A 21,211-nucleotide genomic window follows, 5' to 3' on the forward strand; every position below is an offset into this window, starting at 1 on the left:
GGGATCTGAATTAGGCTTCAGAGAGATGGGAGTTCAGTTCTACAATAAACTAAAAACTCTGCAGCTCTGAACACTCCTTGTCCTGGCTTCATCTGGCACAGAATTTTAATTTTCTTCTGAATTCTGAAAACAAGCCGAACAACTGCAATAGCAAACAAATTAACACTGTGACCAGCAACTATTAAACCAACATGAGTTTCTATAGCTGGTAAACATATGCAGAAATTTGGGTAACAACTCTCCCTGTCACGTGGAGAAATTTTCTACAGCTCCTTAAGGTGAGGAGAGTTGAACACAGTAAACGAGCTGACTGAATCTTTTTTGATTATAAAGGAAACCAGAAGCTATTCAAGTGTAGATATCTCTGCTGTGGGCAGGTATATTTAATCAGGTGAATACCTACAGCCAAGGGCTGGCTGGCTGGATGTTGTCAGCCAGTTCAATATATTGCTTTTAGAAACTGATTTTCCTCAGTAAAAACTGATAAAATCTGCTTCTTCTGCATTGATTCTCTTTATGCTGTGCCTACTCACATAGCCAGCAAGAACTACTTGATTTTGTTTGCCTCAGAAATTGTGCATGTTCATTCACAGAGTACATGCAATCTACCCACTCCAGTGCAGAATTGTATATTGTATTGTATGGCATGTGCTATTGCATAAAGACACATTTACATCATCAGTCTATGTTTGGCCAATATCTTCCTCCATCTTATTTTCACAGATGCTAACTAACACAACATCATGCACACATTTTTTTTTAAAAAAATAGAGCAGACTCCTTGCATAGGCAACAGACACCTTAAATTCATTGATTTTTTTCTTCAAATTAGGATTTTTTTCCCTTGGGCACCAGATGTAGCTAATCTTAATATGGCCTACTGCTTTTCAAATTGAAAAAAGGTCATTATGGAGTGTAAATGCTGCTGGCAACATACTGCTATATTAAACTTCCAGATGTCAGCTTTGACAGAGGAAGCCATCAACAATTCATGACATTGTAAAAACATTTTTCTTGCCGATCTATTTACGATGAAGTATTATGTTGCCCTCTTGACAAGTAATGCAATATCATGTTAAGTATAAATAAATCAAAAATACAGATATACTTGCTTGAATTATGATGGTCACTAATGGCATTTTGGGGAGAAAAAGCAAATTCAAAGTCTGACTAATGTCCCTGGTTACTCCTGCCCAGTGTTTCTGAGGATCTCTGAAGTCCACAACAGCAGGGTAGAGCTTCAAGGAAGCAAATGTTTGTGTTTGCTGGTAACCCAGCTGGAAATACCCTCCCACACGTTTGTTCTTTTTTAAAGGGAATTCTGGTATGGCAAGGGCACGGACCTTCCTTTGACAGTGAAATTCAGAGGTTTCCCAGGATGAGAGGGGAGTGGACCAGCCAGATTCTCTGGTTCTGAAGGTGCAGCATTCCACCCACCCAAATTCAGCCCAGTGCCTTAGCATGATAGTCTCCCTCAGGGAAATGTTAGTGGTGATGCTGCTCAAAGTCTTATCAGCCACAATTTGTTCCAAATCAGTTTTTCTCTGCCAGTTTAAAGGAGAATTTATACTAGATAAGCAGATCTATCTTTGAACAAATGTAACCTTCTAAGAGGAAGTTGTTAACAGATCACCAGCATTTTTCTGATGCTATTTGCTTTTAGATGGGTACCCATAATTAGAATGGAGAAATCTTTTTTAAGGGCTAATCCGTTCCATAAGAAATGAAAAAGTACAGTTAGAACATGATTAATATTTCTCAGGAACAGGTTAAAAAGCATTTTGAGCTGTAATATTTAAACTTGGTGATTCATGATTGCAGAATACTTAAACTGCATAAAATGTACTCATCTTTTGAGCTTGTTGTTTTGCTAGCATCTAAAATGATGGATTCAAACATACTCATAATCTGCTTGTTTATTATAATCTCTGCTCAGTGTTCTGGAAGTACTATTATCTCATTGGTTTATTTATTATTGTGTGTAATGTATTAAAAAGGGAGTGTTCTATTGACCTTAGGCTCTGAAAAAGTAATATATGAGAGTGAAAAAGCAATAGTTGGCATTAATTATGGACCTAGACATGATGGAAGTGTATATATTGATGCCAGTGTATATTGGCATAGTCCCACTGAAGTCAAAAGAGTAAAACCAATTTACATCAGCACAGGAGCTGATTTAACAGGCATTGGAAGAAGATGTTCTGAGCTTTGCACAAAAGCAAAGGGAGAGACAGGGCACTGGAAATATCAGACTGTTTTGTATTGTGTTTGTATGTCTGCTATTAATCTTCACACCTGTTTGTGCATGCACTTTAAAAGTATCTTTTTTTTTTCCCCCATGTGCAGGAAAGGTGCAAAATTGCAAGGATATCAGCTGAGGGATTTTGCATGAATACAAAGCTTGCTGAAGTCCAGTCATGATGTCTCATAGAATGGTAAAGCTCTTCTTCTTGAACATCAAAGAAGTACATCAAAGTGTACCTCCTGATGCTATGGAAGCTGGTTAAACAGATTCAACAGTTATCCTGTAATAAGCTTTGAAAAGATATTTATGCATAAATGAGACAGAATATTTTGAATCATGAGAATCTTTCTAAAATTATGTGGAGTGAACAAATAGAAGGTCTAGCTCTTACATTCCTCTCATTTTGCTTCAGTGTACTTGCACTGACTTCAGAGGCCATATGCTATAATATATATGCTAGATTTACACCGTGTAAAGGTAACTCAAAACAGGCATTGTAAGGGCAAAGTGACAACAAGATTATTTCTGATAAATTGCAGGAGAGCAGTAAGGAATAATCAGATAATGTCTTTCAAATATTGCTAGAAATATAAGGCTGATTTTGGTTCCACTCTGTGAGTCAGAGTGCCTTTTCCTCTTGTTTTACAATCTACTTATTGTGGAGCTCTTGGTGAGGAAGCTATTCTTATAATGCAGTGATTCATGCCTCCTGTTTCATATGAAGTGTTATTTTGTGCTAAGCAAGGGTCTTGCTGTGGCAGCCAGGGTGCCAAACTACCTAAAGAAAATAGACCTTTTATGTAGCAGTAGAAGAAGAACTTGTTCCACAGCCAAGCTCCAGACTCCTTTAATGGGAATAAAAATTTTTGAAAAACACTGTGTATTAAGAGCCAACCCTGAAAATCAGTTGTTCTTGTTTATTTCGTTCTTCTTTTCCTTCAAGAATGAATGATACTGGCATAAGTCCAAAGACTTAATTTGCAGCTCTAGGAATCACTCTAGTCTTTCTTCCTGTAGCCATGTGAACACAGAGATGATGCCTGGAGTGGCTGATCTCTGATTTTCCAGGCAGTTGCATGGAGCCACCCTAGCTATTTCAGAAGAGGGGGTTCAGTGGGGTGCAGCTATGCTGGCAGTGGGAATGATGCTCTGTCTGTCATGGGACTAGGGAGGACAGACAGAAGGAGAGGCAACCATGGGGAGATGACAGAAAGAGAATGATGGATTAGTGAAGTCTCTGCCTCAGAGAGACAATCCTGCTGTTCCTCTGGAAACAACAAGCCAGGCCTTACAGGCAAGAAAGACAATCTAAAGCTGATCTTGCACATAATTTCATTCTTTTCAGAATGTAGAGCTGTGCAATTATCAGAGGGGTTTGTTCTCTTGGATTGTTTGAGTCTTCATTGTGCATTGCTGAAGAAATTAGTACAATTCCACAAACATAAGACTTTTAGTAGGCAGAACCAAGATTCTGGAATAATTTTAATGAAAAATATAATACATGAACAGGACACAGACACAATACAAAAGGGAATGTGTCTGTATGGGTGCATAGAGAAATCCATAAAATAACCCTTTATTAGTCTTGAAGAAACCTGCTGAGATCCCCAGATTTCAGGTGGCTGAAGACATGCCCTTGCTAGTTTGCATTCATAAGGATCACCACATGCGCAGCCTTTATGCCATTTTGCATTTCTTTGATGAACCCCAGCAACACATCATAAAAATACTATTTCTCTGATAATGTATTGCTATGTTGTGCTGTTCAATCTTGCTTGATGACACACTCAAGTAATACATCTTCAGACAGACAAACTGCTGCTGTGGCCTGTCTGTCTGCCACGAATAAGGGAGCATGGGGAGTATGGGGAGTAAAAGATGTAATGGCAAGGGCTAGGGAGGAACACGAGGCTGAGCATGTGCCAACCTCTCTGGGACAGTGAGAATGCTAACCAGGAAATGTAGAGGAAGTCACTTAAAGGACAAATTTAATGGGCTTGCCAAAAAGCATTTAGGCACAGGCTCTAGCAAAGTCAACAGCAAGGAGTGCCATGAGAAAATTCAGAGTATATTAAAAAGATGGCTGTGAGGAACATTCCATGGGGATGTAAAACATTGGCTTCTCTTAAGACCAAGATGAATGCATTCAAGCTGCAGCCCACGAGACCCAGCGTCACATCTGGCTGAGATAAAATGAATTTGGCATTGCAAATCCATTCCTCTGGTGGGATTGTCTCCATCAGCTGTTCTGTAGTGCAGTAGTTCAGGGCAATTAGAAAGTTGTGCTCAGGATCAAAAGGAACTCCCTGCTGCTAAGTTTCTGAACTTTAGCAGGGATGTGTGGGGGAAACTTTGTGAACTTACAGGCAGGAGGATCCTACAGAAGAATGTGTATAAAAGACACACAGAGATTCTCCTTTTTCTCTTTTCCCTGAAAGTAAACAAAACAAATTCAGAGAGTAGAGGCAATTCCATTCAAAAGCAAAACCTTTTTAAAAAGTTGTTCAAAGAATAACGTTTTCAAGTGAAAACAGGATAACTCACCATTGTAATTCATTGCTGCAGGAGGTGGTGTGTCAATACCACTGTGTAGCTTTGTAGGTTTAAGAACAGACCTGGATCGTGCCGTAAACACAAATAACAGTGGTACAAGAGTACAACTGTAAGAGCTATGCAATCTATTTTTAAGGAATAGCATGACCTGCTGAGGTTAGGCAAAATTATCCTGCAACATCTTACACAATCAGATTCACTGCAATAATTTTGCCTCTTCTGAAGCAGCTGTACTGAAAACTTAAAGACAGCTTCCTGTCCCAGCTAGTCCATTGATCTGTTTCTACTTGACAATTTCTTCGTGCTTACAAATAAATCCAGGGAATCTACAAAAACTGCCTAAAGTGCAAACTGAGCAATGTTAAACTTAAAGAATCAGGCTTTCATTATCTGCTTTCTCTCCACATATAATAAACTGAGGTAACATGACTAATAAATAATAAAAGGTTAGTTCTTATGTAGCACCTCTTACCAGAGCAGTTTTTAACACACTGAACAGAATAAATAAATTATTTTTTGTAGTATGCCATTGGGACAGATGTGTTTGGCTGTACACATTTCACAGCTTGCTTAATTATTTTATGCCTTTCTAATGAGTGTAGTCCATAGTGACCACAGCCACAGAGCAATCCTCTGCAGTTCTATGCACTCTGTAGGCTCTGTGTCTCTGCAAGCTGAGTTCTCAATCCAAGTAAGGCAAATGACAGAAATTGTGCACAGGTAGATGGGAAGAACAGCTAGAAATAAGGAGGTGGGGAGAGATTTCTGCAACTGAATTGTCTAAATAGTTCCATTTGTTCATATAGTTGTGGTTTTCAACAGCATTCAGCAGCACAGTATTTCATAGTATATCAATAGTATTTTTATTTCCAGTTGAAATCACTATTTCTTTTAATTATTTATATTTCCCCCACAAAACTCTGAAGTAAGGGAATGATTTTTTTTCTTCAAAAGGAAGTTGTGGAAAATCCTGGAGAAAAGAATTAATTCCTTTCACCTTCACTTTTGATAGGCCATGACCCAAGGTGAAGTATTATATGTCAGCATATATCAAGGTTCATAAACTCCTGTGGTAGAACTTTACATCCTCTAAAACACAAACAAGCAAAAAATTGGGGCTGCAGGAGATATAATCTATCCAGTGATCTCTTCAGCTGACACTAATGAGTCCATGGGGAATGTGTAGAAATCCAAAAAGAGCTACATTTTTATTTCTCTCCCTCCAGCTGAAACTTTTCAGATTTTCCCCCCCACCCCTCCATATTTTATTTGCAAGTAATTTTCTTACAGTTTTCCTTGAAAGGACAACTTTCCATCATACACATATCAGTGAGTTATTAATAGATAAAACCCTTTTGCTTTTTTTTGAAAGGGTGTGAAAGACTGCAGTGGAACACTGGGTGGTGAGCATTTTAAAATCTTGCCCCAACTATTTTGCTGTAGGTCACATAACAAGATTCTGTCACATGCTGTAACTTTGAGATGAAAGGTAAATGAATAGAGACAGTTTGTTGCTTATGTTCTGTGAAGCTGGAACAGAGCAAACTCCACAGCACAGCAGGACACATTTGCAAAGACGAAGAACAGGGGATATTTATTCTAAATCTCCACTTGCTATTCTAAATTGTCATCATTTGTGTGATTTAGACAACGCTAATGAGAAGTTCTGTGAGTTTGGTGAAGCAAGTCAGAAAGATTCCTTAAAAGTATTTTCTATTGCTATAACCGGCAAAAAGAAAGAAACTAGAATGATTTTCAATCTTAAAATTGAAAATCATTCAAAATCCAGCCCCATTCCTCCATTTCAGGTTAAAAAAACAGCCTGCAATCTTGTAGAGGTGTTACTGTTTTCTCTCCTCTGCTGGAATTTATTATTTCTTTTCTTTGTACCAGGCTTACAGGAATTTTTTCCCATTTTTCACATGAGGTAGTTTCAATGATGGCCATAAACCTATAAATATTTTGGCAAACTATTTTCAAAATGCAAATACATATTGAAAAAATAAACACCAATGATTAGGAGTTAAAAGCCACTTTAATAGCCCAGGCACCAAGAAAATTAATAAGTCTGGTCTAATCTCTTTTCAGGAAATATTTTGAATGCATAACTTTTCTCATCTGTCTAAATGCAATTTTACTGAATCAGACAAAGGTCACCCACAGAGAATTAAGCAGCTATTTTTGTAGTGTAAAATCAGGCAGTTTATACTCAGGTCAAATTGTCTGCACACTGTTTAGTAGTTCTCCACTGTTCAAAATGTGAAGTGGCTCTAATTAAGGATGTAAGTAAAATCTACCCAATTGCTTCCATGTGAATAAATGAAAATGCAAATAAATTTGAAATAAAAAATTGTACTTATACAAAAAGAAAAAAATCCATTATTGTAATACTGAATCTCAGCTGTACACTGCATCCTTACTTGTTGTCTTATAAACCATAGTATTCAATCATATTATTCAACCATAGTATTCAATGCCTGCATTTTTGTTCATGTGAAATGCCACAGTTAGGGTGGAATTTGTCTTCCATATTGTTAAGTTATTGAATAATGTACTTACACACAGGCATCTGTAATAATTTGAGATATTTCAAGGAAAGTCCCTCTGCCTTGTCCAGAAGAGCCAAGGTCTCCCAACAGTTCCTCTGCATGAGCCTCCTACTTCTACACCCCAGGGTATTTGACATGGTGCTGGACAGTGACAGGTTTAAAAGCCAGTGAGGTGGCCATGTAGCCAGAAATAAACCCAAACCCCCTTGTATGTCTCTGAAGTCAGAGGTAAAAGTCAGTCAGTCAGAAAGTCAATCATTTATCACACCTTGGGGTCAGGGCCCTCTGAGCTGCCCTCTGGAAGCATTTGTCTGACCACACAAAGCTGGCTGAGACACCAATAATATTTGTCCAGTGTTTCAGTATGGAAATAGTTTTTGTCCCTTGCAACTGGTTTTAAAGGAAAACTGTCTTGTTTTGCCTGTGAGCACCACAACTTTAGCACATTACTCATGCCTGCTATGTTCACATTCTCACAACCTACCCTCCACTGCCTGTGTGCTTTCTGGCACTTACTTGCCACCTCTACACCTGGGGTGAATATTTCATCTCTCCTTAAAACTTGTAGTGCATAAAATAAGTGAGAGAGAAAGTCAGGTTTTATCTAACTCATCACATTTCAGGAGCTGCACTGCAGTCTGAACATCTTGTCTGAGTAAATCCTCTCTTTGCTTCAAGAGTGACTTGGGAAAGGATCCCACCAGAGCAGGAATGCTCTGTGGAAGGAAACCTCTAGTGGAGCAAAGCATAGATAAATTGAAACAACTAATGGGCATCACAAAGGATAGTTTTTCATATGTCACACTATTTCTTTTGGCAAGTATTTCTTAAAAAGAAAAAAAAAAAAAAGGAAAAGAGTTTATAAAACCAGGAAGACTGTAACATTAAAAATAATGCATGAAAACTGCTGCAAGAAAGAGTACTTGGCTGCCATAGCTGATTGCCACTGGTTTAATTAATCAGTCATATAAACAGGTGGTCTGCTTCTTTTTCTAGCTTGATACCTTTTCCTCTCTTTATATAAAAAAAAAAAAAAAGAAAAAGACACACACACACCCACACACCCCACTAACAAGAGAAAAAGGAACAAAAATATTGGTTGCCTTAATCACATTTCTTGAAATGAAAAAAATATGCTTAATTGAGGATTGGAAGAGTCAGTATAGTTGTCAGAGTCCTGTTTGATTGGGCGGGTGGGGGTGGTATTGGTGTTCTTTTGTTTGCTTTGATTTGATTTTTGCCTTTTGGTTTGTTTGTTTGTTTGGGAGAGGTGGTTTTTTTGTTTTTTTTTTTTTGTTTTTTTGGGAGGGAGGGGGTTTGGTTTTTTGTTTGTTTTAATAAGTGACCACTTGAAATTTTATTTTTAACTAAATCCTTGCACAACCCTTCATAGAATCATAGAATGGTCTGTGTTGGAAGGAATCTTAAAAATTATCTCGTTCCAACCTCATCATGGTCAAGGAACCTTCCACTATCCCAAATTTCTCAGGGCTCCATCCAACCTGGTCTTGAGCTCTTCCAGGGATGCAGCATCCACAGCTTCTCTGGGCCACCTGTTCCGGTGTCTCACTGCCCTCTGATTAAAAAATTCTCCTTAACATGTAATCCAATCTCTCTTTTAGTTTAAAAGTGCCCACTGTTCTATCACTATTTGTCAGTGCAAGATGTCTTTCTCTCTCTCTCTTTTTTTCAAAGCCCCCTTCAAGTTCCAGGAGGCTGCAATGAGGTTTCCTCTGAGATCTCCTCACTTATGTAATGTTGTTCAAGGCTGCTGAGGGGCACCCTCTGCATTGGTGGTGGTATGGACAGATGTGATTTGATTCTGTTGTGTTTTTTACACACAATTGCTCTGAAAATATGAAACTAAAGCAATCAGAAGAGATGCACCCAACCGCACCGTAACACTGCATATGAATACTTTTTCATATACAAAGTGCCTGGTGCAGTATTCTCTCATCTAATGTTTCCTCAGCATTGCCTCTTCTTTCTTTTAGGGTTTTTTTGGTTTTTTTTTTTTTGTCTTTAATAGCTCAGCTATTATCTTTTCAGATGTGGGCCATTAATTCCTCTGTATGAATTCATGCACAGTCAGCTCTCCCGTGCTAATGACCAGAGGGGAATAATGGGTAATGCCCACAGAGAAGGATATGTATTGTTTTAGCTGCTTCTTGATTTATTGTAGTCTCTCTCTGTACATTTCTGCCTTTTCATTTTTTATAGAATCTCAGAAAATAAAATATTTCAGAAGGCATCCAAGATAATGGTCCATTTCTGACCAGTGTGAAAACACGGGTATTCTGGGAAATGGGAGAGGAGAGGGTGAGAACGGGAAAAAGATGATAAAAAAATACTTATCTAATGCATTTATAATACCAGAACAAGGAATGCCCCAAGAGATCATCAGTAAACACATTAAAAACTAAGAAAAATAAAGCAATTTTGTGTGTCACATTTTAATGGTAGAACTTACAAGGAATGAGTATTATGGGTTGTGAAAGAGCATGAATTGACAAAATCAAACAGAACAAGGAGGTGCATTTATCTAACACTACTAAAAACACTAGTAAAACTTCCAGCTCAAGAAACCCCTGAGCCACTGCTTATCAGAAACTGTAATAACTAAATCTTTTCCTGTCATAACTAAATCCTTATACCCACTATCAAACATCTCAGTATCAGACCAGGTAGATCCTTGGTCTATCCAAGTTATCCTCTTGTGATGCTGCTTCCTTAGCAGGTCAATCCAATGATCTGCAGAGTACTGACCCTAAAATAAACTGGTCCATAAGCAAGCAAGAGAAAGACAAGATAAATCTAAAATATCTAGGAAATTATTAAATTAAGAAATTAATAAGACAGTATTAAAATAATAAATCATTAAAAATTTTATCTCAAATTTAATATACATTAAGGGTGGGGTTTCTGTTGTTCTGGTTCAAATTCTTTTCTCTAATCTACATGGAAACACTGTTTTTGCATTTTCATCCATCCATTTCTAAATAGTGTTGCTATCCATTATTCAGGTTCTACACCTGGACTGTGCTGCAGGCCATTTGGGAAGGCAAAATACCCTGTTTTGTATATAGCTTGCAAAATGTTTTAACATCCTCGAGGTAAGTTAATGATTACAGAGAATGTCATCATATATTCAGGCTTCATATTTTTGAGTTTCTGACTCAACCATCATATTTATAAATAAATGTCACAAATGACCATTTCAGAACAGAAAATGAAGCTGAAAATTAATACTAGCTTCCTTGTCAGACAGCACCAAGGACTGCCATAGACTGCAGACAATCAAGAAACTGCCTTTTTTTCTTCTTTTCCTATCAAAAAGTTGCTTAGTGTTTCCAATGCTGGCAAAGTTTTCTCTAGTGAAAGCCATGAAATTGTTAGACCACTGGAGGAGGCTGATGACAAAAAAAGTCCAGCTGCTTTTGTGAGTGACATATCAGGTTATTTTCTCTTTGAAAAACACAGATTCAGATCTTACATATTTTCCTTTTATAGCTTCAGCCATCATAGTAATTTTCAGTTCTAACAGGCAGCATAACTGCAACAGTTCAGTGTAACTTATAAGAAGCATATTTGCAGAGGGTTTTAGTGGCAACTTCACTGACTTCAAAACTCTTCACAGCATACAATTTTTTCAGGTTGTCATGAATTTAAGAGGATTCTTTGTTCACAATTTCCACATGCTTGGACTACTGCTTTATATGTAGTTGTCAAAACACATGTCAGGATCTAAGCTTTCTGTATGATGGATTTTTTTCATGGACAAGCTTTTAGGCAAATTAGTCCACTGAAAGTAAAAATACATTTGGCCAAAATCTGTCTTCAGTAATACTGGGGGTTTTTTTGGGGGGGAGTTGTTTTTTGCATGTATGTGTGATTTGATGCTTTTGCTACTAATTAAATCTGCAGATCAGTCTAATCTTTAAGCTGATTAAATAAGAGAGTTGTAAGAAAAACAAAGCAAACATTCAACAAGATCTTTTCTTCAGGGGATATTGCTTATAGCAGAGAAGCAAAGGAATCCTATTTACAATTCGGACCAGCTAAACATGAGATAAAACCTGCTTTTCCCAAAGATATTGTCTTTATTTCACCAGTGTAGCTGACAAAAGAAAGAAGGTGTTGGAAAAGCATGTTCTGTGTCCTATCATCCAGTTAGCAGAGCACTCCCTTCAGAGAAAGGAGACACAGATTTCCAGAGTTCAGCCACTAAGCTATCACCAATTATAATCAGCTCCTTTACATCTGGATCACTGGTGCACCCCTACTCATGTGTGTCTGGGGTGTGGAGATGAATTTTCTCACTGCAAATTCAGCTCAGATGAAATCCAGCCAGGCAGTATCTGCTCACCTGAATGAATGACCCCTTTCGATTGCCTGTGTACATCTGAGTTTCACTTGATTCAGACACAGGAATTGTAATGTATAAGGTATTAGGATGTGACTGAGTTGCTCAATGTACTTCACAGAACCAGAGAAATAAACAGTGGTTTGGGTCAGAAGGGACCTTATCCATCATCATGACCCTGTCATGAGCAGGGACACCTTTCACTAGACCAGGTTGTTCAGAGACCCATCCAGCCTGGCCTTGGACACTTCCAGGATGGGGCATTGCCATGGTGTAACCCCAGCCAGCAGCCAAGCCCCATGCAGCCAGCCACCTGCTCCCCCACCAGCAGGATCAGGGAGAGAATCAGAAGGTAAAAGCTGGAAAACTCATGGGCTGAGACAGTTTAATAGGGGAAAGAAAAAGCCAAGCACACAAGCAAACTAAAAGAAGGAAATCCCTGATTCCCATGGGCAGGCAGGTGTTCCATCACTTCCAGGAGAGCAGGGCCACATCATGTGTAATGGTGACTTAGGAAGATAAACACCATCTGAAGCCCCAATTTCCTCCCCAGTGTGGCCGTACAGAAAGCAGAAAAGGCCTTGGCTCTGTGTAGGCCCTGCTCAGCAATAACAAAAACATCTCTGTATTATCAACACAAATCCAAAACACAGCCCCACACCAGCCACTGGGAAGAAAATTACCTCTACCCCAGTCAAATCCAGCACATTACAATCCTTCTTCCATGCACTTTACGTCATGTCAGGTCCCAGGCTACTCAATACAACCCCATTAAACACCACCCCCTCCACACAGGCACATGGGCACCTACAATTTCTCTGGGCAACTTGTTCCAATGCCTCACCATACTCACAATAAAGAAATTCTTCCTAACAGCTGAGTCAAATCTCCCCTTTTGTAGTTTAAAGCCATGACTACTTGTCCTCTCACTACACAACCTTGTCAAAGTCCTCCTCAAATTTCTTTTTGTATTTGCCTAATGTTGGGGTTTTAGTGTTATTTTATCTGTTCTCAAATATAGAATAATATAATCATAGGATTTTTTAGATTTTAAAAAACCTCTAAGATCACCAAGTCCAGCCTTTCAACCTAGCACTGCCAGGTCCACCACTAAACCATGTCCCCAGGTGCCACATCTACATGTGTTTTAAATACCTCTAGGAGTGGTGATTCCACTACTGCCCAGGGGAGTCTCTTCCAGTGCCTGACCATCTTTTCAGTGAAGAATTTTTTTCCTAATATCAAATCTAAACCTCTCCTAATTCAACCTAAGGCCATTTTTTCTTGTTCTGTCACTTGTTACCTGGGAGAAGAGACCAACATCCACCTGAATACAAACTCTTCTCAGGTACTTATGGGGAGGAATGAAGCTCCCTCTGAGACTCCTTTTCTCCAGGCTAAGCACACCCAGCTTCCTCAGCTCCTGCTTAAAACTAAACTAGACTGAATCTTATTATATTTTCTCCACTTTTTATTTCTGGGTCTTTAGGTTTTTTACACTGAAATTTGAGCAGACTTCACACCACTCCCAGGGCTGGAGTTTTGTGTTAAATGGAGTTTTGTGTTAAAACTTTATTTCTATAATCATCTACAAGTCACAGGGTAATTCTTAGTGGGTCTTTTTCTCTTTAATGTCTCCATTACATTTCAAAGAGGTGAAGACATTAAGTATACCTTCATGTAATTAATAATCAAACCTATTCTTTTTTTCTATAAAAAAATTGTCTACATCATACAAATGGGAGAGCAGATAACTATTTATCAAAAAGATAATAAGGGCCAGGAAGAACACACTGTGTTATTCCAGGGACAAAGCATATTATGCTGCTTAAATCATTTTCATTTATGAGGAAATCAGCTTTGGGAACATTTGACAAAATAATGTATCTTCATGCAATTTCAAATTTGTTAAGTGAGTCTCTTAATTGCAGGTTGAGAGGAGCACAAACTGTCTGTACTGACGTCTAACTAGAGTCAGACATAATTAGCATTCAAAATCACTGCTTAAGGAGACTATCATGCATTTACAGGAATTGTTTATTTGTATTTCTCTGTCACATTCTTTATGGGATGCTGTGATGTGATGACTTTCAACTGTTATTGTTTTCACTGACATAGTGGCTATACTGGCATATGGAAATACAAATTATTCTAAATCCACTTTTATTCAAAGCAAAATAAAAAAAAAAGCTTGAAAAAAACCCCACTAGTAAGGGAGACAGAAAATTCTCCAGTTCTGGTTATTAGAAGGTGCAACTTACTGGAAAATACCTTTTAGTAAAATACAAATTAGGAGGTTGAATATGAGGTGAATGAATACAGTTGATTTCTAATGGGATCCTTCTGGCCATTGTGAGGTTTTAAAAGTCCCCAATACTTGAAAGAGTCTCCACAGAAGCTCTGTATGTGCACATGTTTAGTGGCTAAAAAGTAGATCTGCTTCCTAAAAACCTTTAAATTGGCTGACTGAGCTTATTAGGATGTCTAGTTTGACTTGAATCTGCTCTGCTCAGTTCTTTTTTTAATTCCTCAATAAGAACAGAGCTCACCTGAGAATGTTGCTCAGATTTCAGATGTTGAGTTTTTTTTAAAATTGCATGCATAAGAATTTTGGAAACATTCAATTTTACTTTTGAAACTGGAGAAGAGACAGAGTAAAGCAAAATAAAATAGCACAGCTTGCTCCTTGAAGCTGGCTTGCAAGTCTGTGACATGGTTTATGCCTCAGCTATTTATACCCCAAGGAAGTTTGTTTTTAAAAAAAGGAGCTCTGAAAGGAATGAGGCTTTTGGATGCAGAAATGTTGAAGTATGTGAAAAAACTGGGAGAGGAAGCCTTGAAGACCACAAAAAACACTCACAGAATCAGAATCATAGAGTATCCCAAGCTGAGAGGGACTGAAAAGGACCATAAAATCTGACTTCCCGCTCCTTGCAGGACTGCCTAAAACCAAATCATAGGACTAAGTGTGTGGTTCAGAAAATGTTTCTTTCCCTCTATGATGCAGTTTGGATCATGATCCAATATTCAGTTTAACTGGTTTGCAGTAAATGTCTGTATCCAAACTAAACCATCCTGTGACTTGGTTCTGACCCTTCTGAGAAATCTGTGAGGGATGAGTACATCTTTATTTACAATATTTGGGATTTCTCCTCAAGAAAGTTGTAGGATTGTTGGAAAAAATGTGAATGGGCTGAGAAGTGTTATGGATATTTCTGCACACCTTTCTGCCTTGAGTAAGCCGGACTACAAAGCCTACAGGAAGGGAGAAAGAATTAAAAAGAGAATGAATCTAATAAAATTGGTTTGGGAAAAAGGGAGGAAAATTTCAAATACATGCGGGAAAAAAAGAACGAATGAAGCTTAAAGAAACTGGGTTAGAGAAAGTCTAGTATAAACAAGCTAAGGAGAGAAGGAAATGTGATTACCCAAAAGAAGAAAAGTAGAAAATACATGCAGTGGGTCAGGGAGGCATAAAGAAGGGTTAGATAAAGACACACATGCAGAGACAACCACATACATCACCTTGAGAAGGCACGATATCTGCAGACAGAGACTAAAATACCCCAAAGGAATGGGAAGAAAAGTCCCCTGCCTTTCTCTATCAGGAGAAACTTGGGAAAGAAAGACCTGAAAAATGCTAATAAGATGATGGTGGCTGAAAGTCAGAAGTATAGCCAAGCTTAGGAAACATGTTTATACCATTTGACATTAATATCAGGCAAGTGTCTGTAAAAGTGATAGAGAATACCTGCATAACCTCATAAAATGCCTTCTTCATGCTAGTCACTGTCCCAGCTGGTGTATTTTTATCTAATTCCAGAGCTGGTTGTGGTGAGTACAACTTTATATTTCTAATATACAATATACTACTGGGAAATAAAGCAGCCATTGCTTAGATGCATAGCTGCAGATGGCACAAGTTCCAGTGCCATCCTTTAAATTACTGCAGAAACACGGGGAACTAGCTGTTGCACAAATAAATGCTAGCATAGAGGGTGTCATGAGGCTCTGGGGATCAGTAGCAGCATTTTAACCTCTGGGTAACATAGTTCAATATCAGTTCAAGGGAGTAATAGCAAAGGAAAAAAAGCTCTGTGGCCTGGATGAGTGAAATTGGTGGTTTCAGCCCACATCCCTGCAGAAGTGGTGCCATGGTCAGGAAACATCCACATTACAGCTGAACTTTCACAGGAATGTGTTATGTATGCTTTGGAAATAAAAACCTGAGAGATTTATGAAAGGGGTTGTGGCAGTGACAGCTGAGTCCTCAGGGCCAGATTCTGACACATCTGTATTTTGAATTCCAGACATTAGAAAACCATTACCTGCTCGTGTAACTGAGGTCAAAAAACACATGCAGAAGAGTTATTTGTTCCCCCCTGAGGTGAGAAATCTTCACAGTACAGTTTATTACTATCTTAATGAAACCAGTTCCAATTTCTATTAAGTGGAAGTGAAAGATGTATTATGCTAATATTATAATTGAAGGACTTACTGCCATTTTTTTTTCTTTCTCTTTTTTAGAGTTTTTAGGATTTCCACAGTCTGACTGCAACATTCTTACATCTGGTGAAATGGTTGGAATGATAACAACTCAACACATTGAAGACATATGTGGTATTGTAGGCACTCCATTTCTACTCTTGACATCTGTACCCTAGAGAGTTTTTAATTTAAATAGGATTCAACATGCCAGAGAAAACTTAAGGCATTATTGGCTGGTGTAAGGATTGTAAGGATGTTGGAGATTCACAATGAACAGAGGAAGTGTGACTCTCCTGGTAGACTCTTTATTGTGTACCTTTACCGTGATTAGACTTTGAAGGTTCCAAATAAATTTTTTTAAAATTAAAAAATAAATAAATAAAGAAAAAAAAAAAAAGAGGACAAGGATAGCTCTGTCACCAGTTCTACTGTCTAAGTTCTTGAGAGAAGAGATGAATCTGTGATTGGACTGTGCATATATTTACATTACATATCCTCTGCTAACAATCCTCATCTGAATGATTTAGTGGATTTAGTGTAATCACTCTATGTAACAAGAAAAAAGGAATTGATAATGTTTTATTTGCACTGCAGAGCTGGCCTTAGACAGAAAAAACAAACCCATATCTTGGCTGTTCTCTTGAATTACTGAAGAGATAAAATTTTATACAATAAAAGGAGGACATGTGGAAGAAATTTATCTCACAGCCATTGAATTTGGGAACAAAGGAGAAAATCCTGCTGGAAGTAACATATCAGCAAAAGTATCATTCAGCAAACAAAAATAAACTTTCTTTAATAAGTTCAGATCTTTGTAATAATTATAGACAGGAGGGAGTTATGACTGAGGAAAGAATACTCACATATCCTTCGCAGACTGCTGGGAGAGATGCTTCCTGTGTCTTTCTGCCCCAGATCCTCCTCAGAACACCTTAAGCTCCTATTTATTCTTTCATAAGAGATGCCAAGTACCTTTATTTGTTGTTACCTTTTTCCATAACTGCTTCTCAGAATGCAGTTGGATACAGCTTCAGCCATGAGTGGCTGGTTAGCCACTCTGCACACTCCTTGAGACCAAGCCTCTTGCTGCTACTTGTTGGTTTCCCAACCACTTTTTCCTAGGAGATTACGAGAAGGTGGCATAAAATCTGTTTTTTTCCATTCATTGTAGGTCTGTGTAGTTAGCAGACATTTGGAGTCATTCTCTGAACAATGAATAGGTTTTGTATCTGTTTGGAGCAGGGGGAAATACTCTTGAAATTCTCCAACTTTATTTTTTTTAAAGTGGGCAGAGAACCAAGCCAAGACAATCACCAAACTGCATACTTGAATTATGAATTTCCTTTAAATTTAAATAAATTTCCTTTAATGTTGTTAAAACAATGAACTTTAATTTTTTTGAGCTTTTATTTCTAAATTTTAGAAATTAATTAAGATAATCTGTTGATTTCTTTCAATGTCTTTCATGGTTTTGCAACAAAACAGGTTGAGACATGCAGCTTTTCGCTCTTCCAAGTCAGTGTTGTATGCACAGGGTACCTGGTAATTACTGCAGGCAGTGATTGCTATGAAATGACAACACTGCCTTTTCTCGTAGGTTTATCAATGTTTTCACCACAAGATTTAATATAAGCAAATATCTTTTCCAGAATGTCGAGCACAACACCTGACATGAAAGAAAAATCATCACTGCTCAGCAGTTCAGAAGAGCTGCATGGTAACAGCAAAGAAATGACTTAATTCTAATTTTTGGTTACTCTAGTATACCCTTTTATTTATATAAGCTAACACTTTTAGAGCCATAATATACAAACAGACATTTGAGTGACAGTTTGAGCAGCAAAGAATAACTTAGTACCACAATCTCATTTGTGCATTGACATAAGACATACTTACTCTGTTTAGATTTTTAAGAGATTCATTATATTAAAAAAACCAATAACCAACTAAAAACAAACAACAAAATTGTTTCAGGTTTAATTGTCTGTCTGAGGGAGAGGGTTTAACAAAGGGGGTAAGGGGAGGACAGGGATATGTAAAAGAATATAGGTAGTCTTTATTCATGCTAGGAAAAAAAAGACCAAAAGACAGAGAAAAAGGAAAAAAAATTAGAAAACAAGAAAAGAGTTTGGGAAATGTTGGAACTTGTATGAGACACATGTAGAAGAAGCATTGTAGGGATTTCTTGTAGCTGATTTCTTTCCTCTGTCTGAGCCAATCTTGTTTGCATATGACCTGCAAACCTCTGTAAAGAGACAAAAATACAAATGGCAGAAAACATACTACAGCAACAAAAATTAAATGAGGAGAGAAAACAGGCACATCACTATATTTCTGAAGTTTCTGATTTGAGAGCCAGAAAGCTTTTTCAAGTGCTACGTTATACTAGAATTTTTGCAGTGAACCTATGTGAAAATGGGAGAGCTCAATATAAGGCTTTCACCAAACTGATAAAACTCTACCATCATTTGTTTGGAAGCCAGCCTTGGTTTCTGAGTGGCAACTGCCACATGCTGCAGACATTTCTCTACAATTCAAGACGTACACACAGACCATGGCTGCAAAGACAGTCATCTGGCACGAATGGCAGCACTCCCCTGTGATAAAATATACAGAGGGGAACATGTTTGTGCTGCATCAGAATGACTGATGCAGCAAGTAAGCTTACGAAGGAGGAAAAATAGATATGACAGTGGCAGCAAGATTATTATGATTAAATGAACAACTTCTTGGTTTGCCCTTTGTGTTGATGGATGAATAAAAGTGCTTCTGCTTTCCTCTACAATATTGGAGTGCCTTTGTCACACTGCTTCTTACATGTCCTACAAAAGCTTAGACGTCCTTTTGTGCAGATAACTGTTCTCTAATTCAGCAGGGCTATTCATGTGGGAATCAGTACATTCTGGTACAGTTATAGCATTAGAACCTTAGGTCTGAACTTTTTGGGCACTTTTGCTACAAGTGCTGACTCTGGTTGTCTGCAAAGGCAGCAAAATGAAAGTCTGATTCTGTTCTAAGGTCAAGGAGACAATGGAGGCACTCCAGAGCCTCTCCACTTGAGGTGACAATGCAAGCAGCAGAACTGCATGTTTTGTGCAGCAGCTCACTATCTCATTTCTCATGCTTTAGTATTTATTTGGATTAGATTTTCTCTTAGAAAGATTCAAATTCACCAGCAAGATTTACTCCCTGAAGGGGTGAAAACACCATCACAAATTCTTTTTTGTTTTTGACTCTCTGTTTAGATATCAGTGACTACAAATCCAGACACACACACACACACACACACAAAGTGTAGTGGTAGAAAGGTTTTTATTTTCATAATATATTCCTGCTGTTTGCTATTTGAAAGCATTTTGAACTAAAGAGCATGACTAATGACCAATTTCCAGGTAGGCTGAACCACAGAACCATAGAATATTTAAGGCTGGAAAAGACTTTAAGATTAACAAGTCCAACCCATCACCACCACCATGTTTGTCACTAAACCATGTCCTCAAGTGCTGTGTACACACATTCTGAGCCCATCCTGGGATGGTCACTCCACCACTTCCCTGGGCAGTCTGTTCCAAAGCTTTACAGCCCTTTCAGTTGTAACTTCTCAACTTCCCCTGGTGCAATTTTCCTCCTGTTCTGTCACGTGCTTATAGCCCTGTCTGCTTTGAAGAGGGTCAGGGGAATCTGCAATATAATATAATCTGCAATATAATATATATCACTCACTGTGTTGCAGGCTTATGCTGGGAAAGGTTTGGAGATTTTTAATTTAAAGGTGTTAGGAAGAATTCCACATTTCATGCTTGACACCAAGAAACCCAAGATCATTTTCAACTTTTCAACTGGACACACAGCAGTGAGATTAGGAACAAAGACAATTTGAATGCAAACACTCTACAGGCATAATGGTTTATTATTTGAAACTGGAATAAAACTAACAAGAGTTTTGTTTCTGGATGAAAATAGAGCCATTGATGGCAATGAAGAGATATTGAACCAGTTTCTGGCTGCTCTTTACAATTTTTAGTACTTGGGAAGACTTAAAAGAAATTTGACAGTGACAAATAGATATTTCTAAAATGTCAAGTAATTCTAAACATGAATTTTCATCTATTTATAGACTTACTCTGATATCTCAAATGTTACACAGCCTCCTGTAGACAGTATTCAGCTATTAGGAATTTTCAGAATCTTAAATACATTGATATATTCATGAATATAATGTTATTGTGGCACATTTCACAAATAAATTATATAATATTAATGCTTGGTAAATTTTCTGAGTTGATTTTTCATAATTAAACCACTTTGTAGAGGAACTGCTTCTTGAAAAAAAGAAGGGAGCCACTTCTCTGAAAAATTCTGAAATCCCATATTTTCACATAAGGATTAATTGACACTACTACTAAAATAAATATATTCCCTTTAATATTAGTTGGATGGCCACAAAACTAATGCAATGTATTACCATAGTGGAAATTCAGTCATCAAGTAAAAATATTTATTTCTTCTCAATTTCCTCTAATTCTAGCAAGAGTGAAAATTTCTGGCTTGTCAGTTTCAGAAAATAAAAACAAACAAACAAACTTTGCCTACAAGATGGGGCTTTTGATATGGAGTAAATGAAAACCTTTCCTTTTGTACTCTAGCATACTTTAAACCTCTTATATCTCCATATTTATGGTCCTCCTAAATCTGTGTAGAAAAAAGAAAGCTCCAAATTTTTTTTCTTTGGTGAACAAAATTAATTCTTAAGTTACTGTGCTCTGTTTTCTATGTCTTGTTTCAGCCTGCCACAGAGATTTTCTTCACTAAAATGGCACAAACCCCTTTAATATATATGTTCAATATTACAAAGGAAAGGGGAAAGACTTAAAATATGACATTAGCTTGAAATCACCTGAAACACCATAAAACCTTAATTGCACCAAACCTTAACAAAACTGCTTGTCCTAATTGTGCACTTTTAAAACATGGTACAAAGGTAGAAATGTGTCCTCACTGGGTTTTTTGCCA

The sequence above is a fragment of the Poecile atricapillus genome, chromosome 2 (assembly GCF_030490865.1).
Source record: "Poecile atricapillus isolate bPoeAtr1 chromosome 2, bPoeAtr1.hap1, whole genome shotgun sequence".
In the NCBI taxonomy this organism is placed as follows: domain Eukaryota; kingdom Metazoa; phylum Chordata; class Aves; order Passeriformes; family Paridae; genus Poecile; species Poecile atricapillus.